This window comes from Momordica charantia, assembly GCF_013281855.1.
Source record: "Momordica charantia cultivar OHB3-1 chromosome 10 unlocalized genomic scaffold, Mcharantia_2.0 BLBB01000010.1, whole genome shotgun sequence".
Classification (NCBI taxonomy): Eukaryota; Viridiplantae; Streptophyta; class Magnoliopsida; order Cucurbitales; family Cucurbitaceae; genus Momordica; species Momordica charantia.
This window is the reverse complement of record NW_028275158.1, coordinates 15,628,960-15,645,899: the sequence shown is the minus strand read 5'-3', so window position 1 is coordinate 15,645,899 and position 16,940 is coordinate 15,628,960. Positions and strand designations below refer to the sequence as shown.

The window sequence follows — 16,940 nt, the reverse complement described above, 5'->3', positions numbered from 1 at the left end:
AACAAAGAAAGACCGGGAGAAACCGAAGCCAAAACAGCCTGAACCGGCCCTGAAGAAGCCGAACCGGCCTGAACGGGGAGGGAACCAAGCTGAACCGGTGCCAAACCAGCGGAACCAGCCAGAACCGAAGGAGAACCCGCCAAAACTGGCACGGAACCAGCCAATTCAGCCGAAACCGACGCCAAAACTGCAGAACCCAATGGCGATCCGGGCAAAACCGGCGCTGAACCGACCAAACCAGTCAGAACCAGCGTCAGACCGAAAAAAACCGGTGCTGAACCAGTCGAACCAACCTGAACCGGCGCAGAACCTACCGAACCAGGCTGAACCGCCACCGAACCGGACAACACCAGACTACCAGACCGGACCGAGCCAACATTATCAGACCGGCCCAACCCATCACCAATACCACGCGGCCCATGCAACCTAGGGTTCACGCCCATTCCGCCACCAGCTCCGGCACCGTCTCCCACCTCCGGCACCGGCGACGGCCGCAGCGGCCTGAAAGGAGCACCTCCCTGTCCCTTGGATTTCTTCATCGCATGAACCACCGAATTAAAAAACCCGTGATCTAGCCTTCACCAACCAACAACCACCGTCGGAGACACCGCGCAGACCGCTTGACCCACCGCTGCAAATCACGATCACCACCCCACCACATGAGTCAGACTAACCCACCGCTGGAAATCACAACGATCACCACCCCACCACCGTCGAACACCAGCCACCGCCGGATTGAATGACCCACCACTGCAAACCCCCCAAATCCACCGCCAAGCGCGATCCACTCCGTGCGTCCACCAAACGAACCCACCACTCAAAACCACCCAGACCTGCACGAAATCCATCGCCAAGCGTGAAATTGAAGAGATCACTGCTTCAACCTCCACTCCGTGCGTCTACCAAACGGACCGACCACTCAAAACCACCCAAACCTGCACGAAAATCACGCCAAAGCAAGCCAGACATACACGAAATCCCCACACGGTCAACACCAACCAGCAACAAAACAAAAAGCCAAGCACGATCACAAAACCTGAATGGAAGATTTTGATCGAAAATCCCCAACCCGACGGCCGGAAACCATCAAAGAGGAGAGAGAACAGAGAAAAGTCAAACACTAGTCCTCCTAATTGCTTTTTCCTTTCCTTTTTTTTAGAGCTTGATATTCGAACTCAAATTTGAGAGATTTAATCGTTGTTTCTTTCAGTTCGTTTTCGAGTTTAACGACTTCCCTCTCCAGTTTGAGAGCATTCTTCTAGGCCCTTCGGAATTCGAAACGTGAGGGAAAAGCGACGTAGCCGCTTAAGGTTCTTCTGCTGCAATCGGTGAAAGGGCATGGGGATTTAGAGGGACATAGGATGGGGAGGATGAAAAAGAAGAATAGTCATCAGAGTGGTCGGAGCAAATTTCCATTAAGGAAACAAGGGGTTCGTTCACTTCTTTAAACATTTACTTGTGGTGTTAAGAAATTACGTGAAATCTTGAGTGGAGTATATGTGCTTAAATACACGGGTCGCTTGAATTGAAGCGTCAGCTGATAATTAAATCCTGTTACGGGAATTTGAAATGGCATTCGGTGAGATTTAAAGGTGACCGTACTGATAGAATGATGAAGGATGCAGTGAATTAAATTTAAGATACGATTGAATTCGAGAAACCGTTTCGTCATTTCAGGACGATTACATCACAAAAAAGAGGAGAGATACTAAAAGATTTACATAAAAAGAAAAGGAATTCATGCAAGGATGGAATCGACCAGCTCAGATGGAGTTACAACTTTATTCTGCACCCCTATCGCCGAGTTAGAAACATGATGAACTTCTCCGACTTCGACTTCGGCTTTGGCTTGAGGGTTGAGCTCGGTGACTCTGACCACAAGCGAAGTGCTCACTCCACTATCTTGGCCTAAACCAGCAACCTAGTCAGACGACTTCTTCATGACGAGCTCCCAATCCTGGTCAAACATGGAGACTAGTTGGTTGGGATGCACTCCCTCAGCAAAGCTTTTCAGCCACTCGACCGCATAATTGAGCGCACTATATTCCAAATCCCTCTCTAGTTCCTTAAAGTATGGGAATTGGGATATAACTTCGTAAAGCAGGTCAAAGTCACCCAGTTGAGCTTCAGCATTGGCAAGCCTAGATTCGGCATTCGCCAGTTTTGATACAAACTCAGTGACCATCTTCTCAGACTCACGGAATTTGGATTTAATATCAGCGAGGTGCAAATTAGATTGACCAAGCTTGGATTTAGCCTCACCAAGTTCAGATTCAACCGATCCTCTCTTCTCGACTTCTGCTCTAGAAGAGATTATCCGTTGAGATCTTCAAGTCAGCAAGTTCACTCCTCAATTGCTCGGTAAGAGACCTGATCCGGGTAGCCTTCGTGTAACGCCCCTGAATTTCCACAGTACACTCGGTGTAATTTTTACCCAACTACATGCACCGACCCTCCCCTTAACACACAATGAAAGTCAACATGGTCTAAAAAGTTCAAAAGTTCTCCAATAATCAAAGAAGTCAACTCGCCCTCCGTGTGCTAACAAAACATAAAATCTTGTTTATTCAATAGCCAATACTCGTAACTTACTAAATAATTAAAAGAAAAACATCGACTCAAAAACAATAAAATATCTAGATACATCGGACAACGCCACCAAGACCACACCTAAACATCGCTCTACTAGAATGTCCAAAACAAAAGGGAAACTTCCACTATTGTGACAATATAAGGAAAAATAACAAATAAAAAAACCGCAGCCTAATGGTTCTTCATCAGTCGAGCCCTCTCCACGTCACCACCATGGTCATAACTCGGATCGTTACCTGAAAACAATAATTACAGAGGGGGATGAGTATATAAAATATTCTATAAGTAACCCTCACTAACTACATAGCACCAGCATACCATCACATGATATTCAAAACGACATATTGACTGGAATTTCAAACAATCAACAAGTGGTAAAGGTTGGCAACACACAACGAATGTTAAACTATCACAACCCACATCTCTTAGCCTGTAGGTGTTTGACTATTCTAAAACACCTTCTAACTCCGTCACCACATTTCACTTAGTATCGATCCTTGACCTTTGTACCCAAGGTCCCGATACTCATTTACATAACTTGGTGTTTGACCCTTGACCTTTGTACCCAAGGCTTCGATGCTCATCTTCACGTATTGATCTCCGACTTTTGTACTCAGAGCCTCGAAACCCATTCTAACCAAGTTGGCGTGTCGACCAACAACCTTTGTACTCGGAACCTGACACTGTTGGGTGTGTTGCCCTAAACTCGTAGTTTGTATTTATGTAGAAACAAATGTATATTCAATAAAGTTTTCTTCAATAAATTTGTTGTTGAATTCATAGCATTGCATTGTCCAAAATCCAATAAACTAAACATCCAAGGTTATTATCATGTAACCGGGACAGTATATATATTGGGTATCTATTTGATTTACTAGGTATATATTTGATATTGATATACCACTGATATACGAGGTATATATTTGATATACCCCACATATACGAGTGGATAATGTCCCCTCAATAACCTAAAAGGTCTATAGTATATGGATAACGTTCGGTATCTTATCCTGGCAACACTATAGATACGACCCACTTCATAAATGTTACAGACGACTCGATCCAGGTCGTTCATATGAAGACATGTGAGTGGGGGTATCCTATACATGAGTTTGCACAAGACCGGACAGTAAAATAGCCAATCTTTAGATGTAATACCATTAACTAACAGATTTCTATTTCTTAGGATGACTAGACAACTCATTCTCAATCTTGAGTGAGTTATGGACTTCTGCCGTGAGAGCTCGTCTTTTGATCTGTATCGGTGATAGTGGCTCGAAACGCCGACTCAATATTCCTACCATTTTGGGGACGAGACCGAGTGAGGAGTTGGGAACATAACTTCACAATATGGAATTCACTCCTCCCGACCTTAGGGGAGTAGATGAGTGTTCTTTTAAATGTTGACTCCGGGACTTGAAAAAGGGACCCCACCCTCTCACTGCCCCAAGAGGGACTTCCGATTATTGGTCGGACCATAACCAGGTTATTCATTAGAGGAGCAGTGATATTTAAGGAGCAAGATGTAACACAGGGGTAAAACGGTAATTTGACCCATCTGTGGTTACGAACACTCGTGAAGGATTGACTTGTCATTAATGGTCGTATATCCATGGACACAAAAACATTATGTAGTGAGAAGAATGCAACTACGGGTCTTTATTGGAGTGACCCGTAGTTAACGAATGTTGATTAACTCGATCAATGAGATTTACTGATTAATCTGGTATCATTGGAGCTTTTGATCTGTAGGTCCATTAGGTCTCCTTGCTAGCTCATAATGGGTAAAACGAGGATCAAGTTTTTGAAAGAATTTGTAATGTTCAAATTTCTCAAGGGAATATATGTATATTGATACATTATAATATATAGTTAATTCTAAATTAAAACTATATATTATGAGAGAAATGCTATAGAATATGATTCTATTTTTGCAATAAATAATTAAGTGTTAATTATTTATTTGATTTATATATATATATATATATATATATATATATTTATATATATATATTAATTGTTAATTTGATTAATAACTAATAATTAATTATTAATTAATTAATTATATATATTAATTATTATATTGATTAATCATTATTATTTATTATTAATATTAATAAATAATATTATAATCAATATATATAACTCCCCTCCATTGAGTGGGGAGTTAAGTGATGTGGGGTAACTCCCCACATCCCTGTTTTTTGGTTTGGTTTTTGCAGAAAACTGCTAAGCCAAGACCAATTTTTTTTCTCTTGATCAAGCATTTCTCTCCATCTCAATCTATCTCAATTCTCCCTCTCGTTCCAAAGAAATGCTCCCACAAGCATGTTCTCGAGACCCAAAAGGATAGCTCGGAAGATTCATGACTGGGTGTTTACTGAACGCACGCACTAAGCGTGGTAACAATTATATAGATGCAAGCGCACACCTGTCAGAGTAATATAAAATGGATGGAGTATCCAAGTATCGATCCTCAAGGACTTCTAAATAATTTCCAAACTCTAAAGTTTTAAAGAATAGTGAATGTTGGAATGAGTGATTCTTGTAAAATGGGAAGTGGTCACAAATAATGGTTTTGGATTTGGGATTTGGACTTATAATGATAAAACCTAGCCCGAATTACTTCAAGTTAGCCAACAAAGAATCAAGGACATGCTAAGGACAATATGCATTTTACTTTAGAAACCAACGACTACGCTTCTCACTTGACTTATGTCTAAGCAAGTTCAAAGTCCTAAGACATTCCCTAATATGTCTATTATGAGATATATCTTAGTTTTAGGATGGAAATAGTCGCAACCTCGGGTTAAGGTCCTATGTCTAGGCTACTTAAGCGGAACCCTTATGTCTAAGGCGCTCCTCTCCTCGGTTTAACCACTCAACAATGCAAATAAGCAACCTTTTCAGTATTGACTTGTTAAGACTTACAGTGGCCTTCTCTAAATCCTAACTTTTTGAGAGAACATGTTGAGTAATGAATGGAAAGCAAAAACACTACTTCTTAGCAACTCTTTTTAGAAATAAAAGGCTAACTATCCATAACCGGGCTAGAGACGGGAATTTAGAAAGACATATTGAAGAAAATACAGCAAGTAGAGTGGTTGAAATTGAAATGCATGTGTGAAAAACAAAAGTTAACTAACGGAGAGTTTTTCTCGGGATTGAGAGCTTCGCCCTTCTCTTTCAAGCAAGGGGGAGTGTCACGTGCTCTTTCCTCCAAAAACACAACTCTCTTAAAAAATAAAGTAAAGGCAAAGGGAATATAAGCAAAGTGCTGGATTTTTTATATTGGAATAAGTATAAAATAACCAAGTACAAATGGAAACAAAACAAAGCTCAATAAAGGAATGTAAACTGCTCGGGATTTAAAAACCAAAAGCAACTAATGAAAGCAACTCAAAAGTACTTAGAAAGCAACAAAGAAACACTAAAACTGATCAAGAGAAGAAAGCAAGGCTTGATGCATTTGGTGGAGAAGCTGCTGGAATTTATAGCTGTGCAGAATTGGTTAGGTAGGTCCTAAAACGATGGTGAATCACCCATTTCCAACTCTTTTGATTGACCAAATCGTGCTCAAACTGATAGTGGAACACTTCTTCTACACGTATCCATCGGTTGGAACCACCAAAACGCATTGGAAGACGCGTTTCATTAAGGGCAAAGTTGGAAGAAAAACTGTTTTCTGCAGCCTTCCCAGGCGCCTGGCGCCTCCCATGTAGGTATTTCCGACTTTTTGCTTCTTTTGATTAATTTGCACTCCCAAATGGTTCTAAAATGTCATAAATACAATATAAGCCAACCACAAACCATAATATATGAATTTTGCATGAATTGGAACTCAAACGACCGAGAAAAATCCGAAACAAAGCTGAAACATAGTAAAAAACAACATCTAAAACCTTCTTTTTACGCATGTAAACAAGCGTAATCAATTCAGTGGTGGTGTTCGGGTGGAAATTAACGTGAAGAAGAGTTCTTAAAAGGTAAAAACATTTTTCCTCTGTATTTCACATCTTTGCACGTTTGTTTTGTTTTCTCAAAAAATCATGAACGATGATCTGCTTCCGTTCCGGGATTAACATCCCATCAGACACCCAACTAGCGGTGTTGATCCAATGATTTGTTTCTTCATCCGACCTTGACCTTTGTACTGGGGCATCGACATTCGTCCATACTATGACTAGCGTCTCGACCCCCAACCTTTGTACCTGGAGCCTCGACACCCAGTATCACCATATCAGTTCCCGACCTTTGTACCCGGGGCCCTGACACACGTGGTTTCTTCTTTCATTACATCTCACTCCACCCCTCGTCTCCAGTACTAGCTTCCTTATTATACTTAGTACAATGTCCTAGCACAACCCATTGTCCTGCATGATTTTAACGCATAAAGATCGTATAACACAACATTTAACAACCAGCAGCATGCTCACATCATAGGGAAACGCACACGTAATGGCTCTTGTAAGATAAATAGCAACAATCACATAAATTTTCAACATGCTTTACACAAACTGATAAGAATAGATACAACTCGCACAGCCTTTAAATAGACCGTTTCAACAGGTAACTATGATACACATCTGACAAAAGAAAACTAAACAATTTCATCCAACCTACTCCAACAACGTAACGATAGCACGAATGGCCAATTTCAGAGCATTCATTCAATCATTCCTAACTAACACATCCAGTAATAATAACAACATGAATATTCATTTTAGATAATCCAATAATCAAAAGACATTTCCAATAGTTCATAAACGCACACACCCGCCCCTATTACTACTTACACACTACCACGCTCCTAGTCCTTGCGTGTTTTCAACACCTATTGATAAGCGCCAAAGGTTGCTTGGGTTTACAAAGCTAGAGGTCCTTCTAGAATCCTTGCAAACATTCACAAAAACGACTAAGTTACCGAATGATTCCAACCAAGATTAAGGTTAGAAGATGAATCATTCTTAGATCGGACTTAGAATCTACGATGGTCACTCCTAGATCCTAAGACGACTCACTCCAGAATTAGCTTGATCGAGACTAATACAATGAATCGGTTTAACATCAAACCTAAAGCAAGATTTGATAGAAGCAACACCAAAAGTGTTAAGGAACAAAAGTTCTTGAATTTCAATATGTTTAATATGCTAAAACAAGGTGATTACAAGCCTTTAAATAGGCCAAAGGGTCGTTCAACATGAGGAACACCAAAAGTCTTTCAAATCCTATTTAATGTAAATTGTAGAAAATAAGACATGCAAATTAAAACATGATTGCACATCAAACTAGACAACTAAATGTGAATCCAAAAACGTAGAATTGCTTTAAATTGTCTTGGAAATCACGTGTAGGAGGCGCTTCACGTTTGAATGAGATTTGACAAGCTTTGACATCACAAACTCCCAAGGGATGCAATCTGCCAAGGCACCTGTTCACAATTCTGCACACTTTTTTTTGTCCTCCGTGCCATCTCTCAAAATAGACAACTTTTTCCGTGCCATCTTTGCTCCATTCTCTTCTTGACTCATTAAATTAACATTGTAAAAAATTTTGGCCTCAGAAATCTTTGTCTCCTCGTGTGCATTAGCTAGCCTTTGAAGATGTATTATGAAAACCTCTTGAATCTTCTTTGCTTTGCTTCTTGTAATTGGTCCCTTGGACCTGTGGTTGGATTTGCATCACCTATACCATAAAACAAGAAGAATAGCAAGTTATTTCAAATTTTCAGCCATGGGAAAAATATTCCAAGGGGGTCTCGAAAGTCCGTTACCACGAGATCGGCTTCGTTTAGGTGTAAATGACTTAGATCTGTTTCGAATATGCGTGGGTAGTGTAAATCGGGCCTTGAACGGAAGTGGGCAGTCGTCGAACGTAGAGAATCTAAGCTGTTTGCATTTTTACAGTAGGAAAAGTCGCTCGAAAACCACCCCGATGCTGCTAGCCGCTACCCAAGGAGCACGGGCCACCAATACTATGTGCTAAGAGTCGTGGGTCACCGCTAATCAACCTGAACTTTGCTGAGAACCACCAGAAACGCCCAGAAAAAACCCAGTCGCAGCGAACGTCGAGCACACGCCGCCGATATGCCCGCATCGCCGAACTGCTGCTCGTCGGAGTGCATCGTTGGGGAACGGAGGTGCGGCGCTGCTGGTGTCGGAATGGGTCGTCGGAAGGCAGGGTCGCAGCATCGATAGAGGCTTGTCACCAACGAGACGAAGATGAAAATGTGGGGAGGGAGGGACTTGCGTGAAGGAGGGAAAAGAAAAATTAAGGTTTTGGATTTTCCCCCTCTTTTTCTTTTGTTTCTCTTTTGTTTGGATTTGAAACAAAAAAGCCCAAATTCTAAATTCTAACACATGGCTCAAAGGTTTAAAGAACTAGAACTCTCATATGTTTTAATTATAAACCATTATGACTCCTTAATGATCAAGAATAAAATGTAATAAGAATAAAACAAAATAAAATGAGTTATACCGATATAAATTTAAATAATTTGGGGTAGAACCTCGAAAGTCCAGATTAAATCTAACCTGAGTAACGCGGGGCGTTACACTTAGTCTTCAACTCGAAGTTCTCAAACAACAGGCGATAGTTCTCTTCTTCCAGCTTGGTCTGCTCAACTTTGTATCTATTGTTTCCAATGATACATTTTTCTGACGGAACGAGAATAGTAAGGGTCTCTCGTTTTAGAGTCTTGAACTCTTATTTTTCCTTGGTCAAGATTTCCTGTTCTCTCTTAAGTTATTCCAAGATGGAATTATACTCAACTAACTGAGCTGAGCAGGTCTCAACTTTTCTGGTGACCTCCGCAAGTTTAATTTTATTCTTTCGCCAAGCGGTATCACGTTGGGAGAGCTTGATTCCAATAGACGCAATTCCACAGCACGAGAGTGCTAAGGCCTGAAATTAACAACAAGGCTCAGAAATCGGGTTCAACAGTGCATATGTAAATATATAAAGTAAAAGGTCGGGGATTACCCTTGCGATGCACGAAGCAGCTTCTGTGAAGGGATTACTACGAGCATGCTTGTCCAAGTATTTTGAAAATAAAGGGCAGAAGTTGTCTGTAAGGGACAAAACGTCCTCTCCACGCAGATCAAATAGAAAAGGAGGAATTTCGAATGAGAAGGTACGTGGAGAACCAAAAACTTCAAAATAAGTCACCTTGATATTCAAAGGACCAGCAACAAAAGTGGTGTTTTCCCTGTCAACATTATCAACAAAAGGAGAGTGAGATTGGACCTCGTCAAGATCTTGGAGCGATATACCAAGACCGTCTTCTAAAGTCTCGAATTCGAACTCGGCCCTTTCAAAACCTTTAGGAGGTGGATAGACGGCCTCATGAGTAGCGAGAAGAACATGTTTAATTTGAACACCCGAAGACACCTTAGGCGGATGGTGTTCAGAAGCAAGGGTGGCAAGAATGTCCTCGTTGCGCATTTTCTTCTTCCTCAAAAGTTGGCTTTCCACATTTCCACTCTGAGTAGGGTGGACGGCGGAAGTGTCAAGATTATTTGCCTCGAAAGCATAAGTCTCAGTACCATTTATACCAATTTCCACCATAGGAGAATGAGACTTCCATTTGGCAGTTTTCCTCGGGACAGAAGAATTTGGCAAAAAAGGTCGTCGTTGCTTGAGTCCCAAAGGTCTTGTCACGAGTATGGACTATGACTGTGTGGTGTCAGTACTCGTGCGAGTAGCCCCCTGCCTTTCTTTTGGGTGAAAGGGGTTGGCAGCTACATTCTCTCCTATGGTCAAATTGGTTGATCCCTTCCTGAGCTGCATATCACGGCGACAACTGCTATTGAACATGGAAGGACGACGATTCATTTCCTATGCATTATAATTGAAAATTGATTAATGAATCTCTTATAAAAGATGGAGGAAAACAAAAAGGATAAAGGTCGACCTTCTGTGAGTTCGGCCGTGAGCTCGCAGTTCCTCAAGTTCTTGTTGGTCAAGAGATAGGGACTGTAACGATTACTAGCTGATAGAACTGTGCAGCCAGCTAAAACCGACCTGGTTTCCTTAGTCAGCTTCGATGGAAGGTCAACTAGAGCAGCGAAATCAAGAGAATGGTTACTGCGATAACCATCACTACGTGCAAAAAGGGAAATAAGAGATTGAAGGGCTTACTTAATCTAATAAACTCCATTGGAACCTCACAATAAGGGGCTCATTCACTTCTGGTCATTAACCAGTTCGCCAAATCATAAAACCAACTATGTTTTTTGTTTTTTATGGAGCTGAGGTCATTGACGATTGAAGAAAAGCCCTTCTCTATCATTGGTCCATTGACCAACTTTCCAATAACAGGGAAGCAGCTTAAGTAAAATCGGCCAGGGGCCTTAGAAGACTTCTTTATGGTATAAATGGCTAACATTTTTTCGATAGACAGAATCGAGGTTCTTTCTTCACAAAATTCCATAATAAATACCAGGAGTCCATTAACGTACCTCATCCATTGGGTGCTTATTCGACAGGAGCTAAATTAACAGCGTTAAGGAAAAATTGGGTGAAAGGATGTAGAGGCAACCTAACTCCATACTCAAACATTTGTGGGTAGAAACTAACATAGCCAATGAGAGGTTTGTCAATCATTTCACCCGTGGCAGGGATTCTTAACTCAATGTCATTATGAATTGAATAGTTATACCTAAGGATTCCTAATAGTTCATCGGGATAGTTCAATATGAATAGTCAGAACAATCACCACTAATTTCGGCCAACTCGCTTCACTTCCGCCAACGAGATTTTCTACTTTTAGTTGGAGGGTTTTCCGATTGAGCCTGGGAAGACGAAGGCCTACGGGAACTTGCATTGAATGATTTGGTCCTAGCCATCTACAAAACTCAAATACTAGAAGGAGAAAAGGAAATTAAGTCTAAGTACGAGGGTTACCTAGTACAGAGTAGGCAAAGAGGGTGACCAACTTCTTTGATTCGTAGCAACCAGAGGAGAAATTCCTTGCCCTAAGTGTTTAACATAATACTCGAGCGACGAAAAATTATCGAAATGTGCACCAGAGCATTATAAATACCTAATGGGAGACGGGATCAGTTCGGAGAAGTGAAGGAAAAACGAATTCGGGTCCATAGTCGTACAAGATGAATTGATAACTACTCAAAGAATTTCAAATTAAAACCCTTGAATATTCTTAAAGTAGGGGCTATTGCTTGGCCCTTAATTTCGCGGAGAGCAAAAAGAAAGGACGTGCAGAGAAGTGTACGTAAAGATAATACCAGTCCGGACCAAGACCGAACTAGGCACCTATTGAGCAGAATTCATCTCAAATTTCAATCCACCTGGTGTTTAAACTGTTTCCCCCACTAAGTGCGCGGTTTCCCATTTTCACGAAAAATAAACCGCATAATTCAAACCGGAAGTTTCCTCTCACTCCATGTAGCAGTGATTGCTTACCGGAAGTGTACGGGTCAAGCTTTAATAAAGTGGTAAGTCAAATACCGATATCGTCCTCTGGATTGGGTTTTTAGATCACTGAAGTACCACAAATACAATTGCTCAATTTTATTTAGAGAATCAAAATAAAACTGGAGAATATAATCAAAGGAAATAAACATGCAATAACAATGATAAAAATAATGGGGAGAAAGGTCCTAGGGAATTGATTTCACCCAATATGAACCAACTACTTAATTTCTCAAGATTGAATGAATTATTAATTCTATAGGCCAAAAACTCTCAAATTTCAACTGCTTCTCCCAAGCGCAAGCTAATTCTCCTTACGAATTATAAAACCAATATCCCTATCTAGTTTCTATAACAAGTAAAGGCTTTATTGAACAAGTCTTTTAACGACCTCTAAAGAACTTCGAAATCTCCCGATCTTAAAACCCCTTTAGTTATGCATCCCAATTCTAACTCTAAACCACATCTCCCGAGCGTAAGATTTCAAGTCTAAAATCAATCAATCTATGGCCAGTAGATTCAAGGCATTAAGCATAGAGAAGCATAAATAGAACATTCATAAACATTCAACAAAGAAAACTAAACAATCAATGAATAAAGTTCAATGTCTACATCAATCCCTAAGATGAGAGGTTTAGCTTCTCATATTCAATGGAAAACAATAAAATCACAATGAGAAGTCCATAACAAATCTAGAAAAATCAAGAGAAATGAGAAGAAACTATGTTCGGCGTGTCAATCGTCCGTCCCCGAAGCGACCTCCACGATCCCGAGCCTTGAAAATCACATTCCTAAGCTCTCCAATGGTCTCCTTGCCCTCCAAATTGGCCAAAAAGGCAAACTGCCAAAAAACCTCTCCCAAACTCCTCCTTCTCGGTGGCTACACAACCCTATTTTTATAAAAAGTTATCGTGGCAACGCCATGGCGCTACACTATTCACAAAACGAGAAATTTAAACTTCGGAGCGTCGCAGCGCTCTAGGCTAGCGCCGTGATGCTATCTTTTCAGATTTTTGGCTTCAAATCTTGTTGTTATTAGTTCTTGGTCACTTTGATTCCGATTTTTCTCTCATTTTGACCTAAATAAGTCTTGTTTCCTCCCGGTACTTTATTCGTGCAAAATATATCTTATGTGCTTAAATTTTTCATGAAGAAACGAAAACTAACAAATAATTTCAATAAAAATCTCATGAAATGTAGCTCAGAAAGTGTGCTATCACTCCAACGGTTACATTTACATTTGTTATAAATACTAGTTGAACGAAAGTAAACGATATGCGAAAACTGATTGATTATTTACTTGTCAATTATCATGAAGCATAAAGACTAACAAGATTGTCAGAGTGCTAACCTTTTTTTGCAGGTTTTATTGTCTTTGAGTTTGTCAAATATTTATTGTGACTATCGATATTGTTTTTTTAGTACAAACAATTCATGTATTTAAGCGGCCTGTTTAGGAAACACCTTTACCAAGGAACCGACATGGGGTTGAATTAGTCAATATTTTATAAAAGGATGCAATAATGTTTTAGTTTATTAAATCGTTTCATAAACTAAAAACATTAGTGTAAAACTGTACGTCAAGTATTTTTTTATATATAATATTTTAGTAGTTTAAATGCATAAACTAGATAATTATTTTTGTTTTTAAAATTTTCTTTATCAATGGAGATTTTTTTTCCAATTTAGTCTTGTTGTTCTTTGTTCTTATCTTTCCAAAAAAAAACAAAAGAGAATATTTATGAGGAAAGTTTGGATTAGAGAGAGTAGATTAAGAAAAAAAATATAATGAATTGAAAGAAAATGAAAATATTTTTTTAAAAAGGAAAGATGTCACACCCCCTCCCGGACAGTCAAAGTATTTAACGAAACGTGTATCGAATAAAACTCCCTAGGAACAGATCTGCAAACGCGTCATTTAAAAATCAGCAAGGCATATCAAGTATAATACACATCTTAACTAGCATGTCATGACCACGTTGTGCAAAGCACGCCCGATTTAATCAACGTTTACTAGTTCTACGATGTAGTGGGGCCCGCCCAGCACTCCCATCGTCTTTGTCGTAATGGGGCCCGCCCAGCACTCACGACAGCATTGTTGTCACAGAGTAAACTCAATGTCAACAACGGAATATAACCTATGTGCACACAGTACCATATAACCTCGAGCTCCACATCTCAGTCAGGTAGTCAATATAAATCTCAAGAAAATATATGGAAACATTAAAACATGCTTGCTATCGTTAGCTTCCAAAAACTTAAGCTTACTCCACATGCTCATGGAAAAACAGTAAAATCTTTTAACAATACTTGCTAAAACATACTTTACCCAAAATAAACTCATTTCAACCATTTTTCATAAAACCATCAACCACGTGCTCGTTCCTAAATCTCATTAGAAAATCCAGCTCTCAACTTAAGCTTGAAACTATTCATAGGAATCATGGATCATTTATAATAAAACATATAAGACATTCAAACATGAACAACCATTTAGGGATAATTTTCGAAATTCATTTTGTCACTCACAGTCTTGGCTAGTTTCCTGACCTGCAAGCTCGACCTATTTTCTCTCGGCCTGTTAAACATCCAAAACCGAACATTAAAACCATAAGTAGTCTTATTTTCCCACATTTATGAGTTTAGTACACTTAGAATTAAACCACCATTCACATTTTCCTTCCCATTTTTTTCCAGATTTCATACCATAAATACCAACACCCATACTCCCTTAATATTTAACCAATATTAACACATCACATATCAACCTCTCCATTTCCGAATCCCTTACAACTTACCCCAAGAAATGAAAACGAGATTTGTACCCGATTTTGCCCAGAAATGCCCTGAACACCGAACATTCAGATTTTCGTCTCTCTGCTCCTCTCTATCTTTCACCAAATGGAGCTTCGGATCCAGCTTGCACACCTCAGAACGCTTGAAAAACCAGAGAAGCCCCAAAACCCCTCCTGGTTTGTACGGAAATCCCGTGCTTCCTTGGTTCTTTTGGAGTAACTCAAACCGCTTCAAAACCTAGAAATTATTAGGTTGAAATCAACTTCTGCCGAGCTGTCTTGGCTTCAGCTTCTCCTTTCTTCTTCAACCTCAATTTCTCTGAAACTTCCTTTTTCCCCCTTCCTTCACTCTCTCTCCCTCGAGAACCTCTGCAAATGGGATGGAAAAAGACAAGAAAAGAAATGGTCTAAATAAAATAAAAAAAAAAGAAAATAAATGGGTTTGGCGGTGGGTTTTGTTGGAGCACCGCAGGTTTTCTTTCTTTCTTTCTTTTTCCATTTTCTTTAATTTAATAATTCCAACAACTTAACTAACCATAACCACAATGAACCATAAACTTTTGCCATTTTTCTTTGACAATGAAACTATACAACTTTGTGCCAAGGAAAAGATAATCCAAGGAAAGTCTCGGGCTTACAAAAGAAATATAGAAGAAATAAAAAAACGAATAAAAGATGGGTTGAACTTAGAATTAGTTAAAAGAGAATATCACGAACCCTCGGTTATATCATTAAGTTGTCATATGTTTTTCCATTTCCTCTCTCTCAATTTTTCCTCTGGAAAAACTGTTTTATTTTTTCCTCCCTCGTGCGGATACATTCAACGTTCAACTGGACCAGTAAATTTCGTAGACTGAGCCAACATTTATTTTGGATCACTATTGAGGTAAGTGGCTCTGCTATTGGAATGCCTTAGGACAAGGTTTAAATTTTTATGTGATGTTTTGAATGACTATGTGATGATTGCTGTTTGTGAATTGAATGTTATGTGAAATTTTTGTACTGCATTATATAATGTTTAATTATGGGACCTCATGCATGATCTTGAATGTGAAACTGTTTATATATGATATGAACCAAGGAGCTACCTTTGTTATGCCTCATGGACCGATTACAAGATCGAGAGCTAGGAAACTTCAACAAGCTTTGCTACTTCATGTCCAAGCGTACTTGAACTCGACAAGAGAAATAAAGGAAGATGTGCAAGAAGTTAGAACTATGCACTTCAATTTGGTGCAAGTTATGCATTTTAAGTGTTTTTATGGCAAGTCAAAGTCCACTTGGTCAAGGTCAAAGTCAGCTCCATCAAAACAAGTCAAAGTCAATTCATTCAATTCAAAAACCAAGTCAAACACTCACATCCTTAATTATGGATGGGATTGTAATTTATTTTGTTAAACTCTCCATGTTCTTAACCTTTTCATTTGCTTGTCTTTCCATTTATTGAAGTTATGTGCTTTTCATTTGCAAGCCTTGGAGGCTTGAATCCCTTCAAAGTTCAAAACTCCCTCTATGAAGCCATATGATGGGTCTAAGGACCCAAAAAATTATGTTGAGGTCTTTGGAGGCCTCATGGATTTTCAAGCGGCAACAGACGCCATAAAATGCCACACCTTCCAGATCGTGCTTACCGGCAACGCGCGCTTATGGTACAGAAGATTGCCGGCTAGGTCGATCTCGACCTACTCTCAGTTGAGGAAAGAATTTATCAGTCAATTCTCTTCTCGGCACTATGACAAAAAAACGGCGACTCACCTCACCACCATTAGACAGAAGGAGGGTGAGACGCTGAGAGAATACGTCACTCAGTTCCCGGAGGAGCAGTTGAAGGTCGCGCACTGCTCCGATGACTCGGCCATGTGCTACTTTCTCACCGGCTTGGTCGATGAGACCCTTACGGTCAAACTTGGAGAGGAGGCTCCAGCTACCTTCATCGAGGTCCTGTAAAAGGCGAAAGTTATTGATGGGCAAGAGCTTCTTCGAACCAAGACTGGTCGATCAGAAAAGAAGATCGACCAGAAGAAGCCCGGCCAAGGTAAGATTAAGGTTGATTCCAAGTCCAACGACAAGGGGTCATCCTCCTCCAACAACCGGACTAATTATCGCAGGTCGGATAGCGGT

General features: G+C 40.0%; 1 long non-coding RNA gene across 1 annotated transcript; it reads right to left on the bottom strand.

The window, feature by feature from the left end:
- Window positions 1-7,758: 7,758 nt before the first annotated feature.
- LOC148208660 (uncharacterized) lies at window positions 7,759-15,299 on the bottom strand. Its single transcript, XR_015787123.1, has 3 exons — window positions 14,850-15,299; window positions 8,366-14,602; window positions 7,759-8,277 (listed from the first exon to the last, which is right to left on the bottom strand). It is a non-coding gene; the product is annotated as an uncharacterized LOC148208660 (long non-coding RNA).
- Between the last annotated feature and the right edge of the window lie 1,641 nt (window positions 15,300-16,940).